The following is a 3048-nucleotide window of genomic DNA, read 5'->3' on the forward strand; positions in this document are numbered from 1 at the left end:
TGACGGTTGAAAGTCATCACTTTTATAATTTTTAAAACATTTGTCATTAATGTCACTGAATGTATTTTTTCGTAGCAACGAAGGGCATCTGACGTAATATGCTTAACGACGGGAGATTATCAAAAATTATCACCTTAATTTGCATGTCTGTAGCTTTTATTGGTCAGAATCTCCTATGAATGAAATAATCTGAGGAATCTCCTGTCTTCATTTGTCGTTAGTTTCTGTGGACACCTAGTATATTATAATATATAATTTATTTTAGGTAGTATGTGAATACAGCTAGAAGCTACAAAAAAGACAAAAAAAAAATTACCTCGATGCCACCAAAGCAAAAAAGATACTAATCTCTGTAATCACCATAAGCAGGTTGGTCTATGAAAAATTGAAGAAAATAAGCTTCAGTTTAGTAATAACAATTAAGGCAATAGTCTCGAAGAATTGTACGGTAAATTTAAGTTGTAAAAAACTCGAAAAAAAAATATAACATAGAACATAACCACAAATTATCACCGCGTACCAGGTTATTTTTCCCGTGTTGCCAGCCGTCGAGTAAGCCTTTTCCCGCAACTTACCTTAAAAATTCTCACTTTTATGAAAGAATTCCCTCCTATTTACAAAATCAGAGCAAATATTTTCAAATATTTTGATTTTTTTTATATTTTACAATTTGGTCTGGGGAAAAAGTTCCCTTTTGAGTTAATTTTTTCCATTTCATGCTGAAAATTCTCGCTAAAATGGAAATTTCCCTCCGGAGGGCACACTCTCGTTGGCGTGGGCGTGACGTCAGTCAGGGCACCGAACCGAACGTATCGTGTAGGTCAACCAAATAGCTGGCACGCGTGGCTGTGCAGCCGTAAGCTTGCAGCAAAGTTGCTACAAACTTGAATCATCATCTTTGTCATAACAATATTGCAGCAAACTTGCCTCGTCATATTTGACGCAGCAATGTAAAATCAAAGAAGAATCATCAAGAGGTGAGCTATCTAGAGGGTGCTTTATAATCAATGGAAGAATCAAACTTGCCACAAGTTTACATGTTATTATATCTGGGGTTATTCCTACCTCTCTCTCTCTCTACCTATCCGACGTAGTACCTCCTCGGTTGGTCACGTGCTCGGTCCAGGATATACGTAATTTACGTTGGTAAGCCCACACTTCGAAGGCCACTACTGCGGTCATTGTCCACTCCTCCATTCCATATAACAAAACTGGGAATACATAAAATTTCAGAAGTCTGATTTTGGGAGGTAGGGTGAGCCTGTTAGTTCAAAGTTTTTCAATATCACCAGTTATTGGGACGGTATTGCCAGACGGTCAAAGTTCAATTCTGACGCAACTAATGCTAATGTCGGTAAGCATTGGATCTGCATTACCGACCTCCACCCACGAATCTTATTGCGGTTCGTGCCTTTTGCTGGGTGCGACGCAAAATATCAACAACTTTGAACTGTCAAACGTCACGTATAATAAATATAATAGAATGGCATCATTAATTCAATTTCCAAATATCGTCGACCTAATCTGTAACATGCGTTACTCCACAATTTTATGAAAATGAGATTACTGCTATCTGTTTCAAAAATTCCCTACTTATCGTTTAAAAAAAGGATGCACGTGCTTATTTATACCAGATGAGTAAATAGCGACCTCTTCGTATACACCGTATTTCCCTTGCCGCCAAATTTAGTACGAAAAACACATAACTCCCTAGTTAGTCATACCATACTACTGACCTATCACTGTTTAGAAAGTGTAACTTTAACTACCCGCGCATCAAGTTATAACATAACTACACGCGTGGCGTACTTTGTACGCCACAAGAAAATACACTTAAAAACAGCGGATTTGTTTTTTTTTTTTTGAAAAAATACACTTAGTTGTTTGTTATAAACCTTATTCGGCATCAGTGAATACTTGGAGTTCCTTTTCAGTAAGCCAATTGGTATTTATAACTGGAATCATGGAATAACTGGATTCCATGATAAATAAAATTACTAATAAAAAATTTTTTTAAATGTGATTTTTTACAGGAGAAAAAGTATTGTTTACAAAGAAAAATATATTTTTTGCCATAATGACTAAAAAACAATTAAAATATGTACTTATATTACGACTTATAGTAATATAATCCTGGGGTATATTGTCCACCACCGGAAACAACAAATAATAAAATGTAAATTACGATCTTTCCAGAACGCCGATTATAACGAAACTAAAACCAAATTGTAAAGCACATTCCAGTGATAGGTTAGAAAAATAAGCAAGGTCAAAAATTAAATTTTTAAATATATTTCCAGTAGAATTCTTATATCTGGCGTACAAAGTACGCCAGCGCGTGTAGTTAAAGGTTAAAGAAAAAGTTGGTGGTAAGTAATATTAAATAAAATAAGAAAATCTACGGTTTCGTTTTGATTAAAATCTGTCTTCCTCCATCCTCCGATAGTACTATTTCTAGGTCTACCTGTTGTCAAGGAGGCTCTAAGGAAGACAGATTTTTACCATTCCGACCGTAGATTGTCGATATAAATTAAAATAATTTATATCGCAGTATGGATAGAACGCCCTCTAACGGGGAATAAGCGAAATGAAATTCCACTCAATACTTATTAAATAATATACAAATGTTAGTGATATGTGTATCCATAAAATATTTCCGTTTTACCATCCTATCTTTTAAAATGGGAGATACGTAGTATTCGCATTAGTCGTATTTAGAGAGATAGTTTTTTGTGTCTCCTGTAAAATTTTAATAAATGGAGTTACGCAGTTTACATATTAGGTCGACGATATATTCTATGTATTTATTTTTCTTAATATAATGTATGTGAGTTGCTGTGCACATGAATAGGGTCGTTTCCAACTTGGTGCCTATGCTTTTTGAATGTATCACAGTTGCGCGTGTTAAGCGGAAAACATACCAACGCGATCGCGATTCAACTCGTTTACTTGTTTGCTTCAGACGAGTTGGATCGCGATCGCCATCGTGAACGCTATCGCTTCGGTGTGTTTTCCGCTTTAATGACAGTTGAGATTTTGGGGTCGACC

Source organism: Diabrotica virgifera, chromosome 1 (assembly GCF_917563875.1).
Source record: "Diabrotica virgifera virgifera chromosome 1, PGI_DIABVI_V3a".
Classification (NCBI taxonomy): Eukaryota; Metazoa; Arthropoda; class Insecta; order Coleoptera; family Chrysomelidae; genus Diabrotica; species Diabrotica virgifera.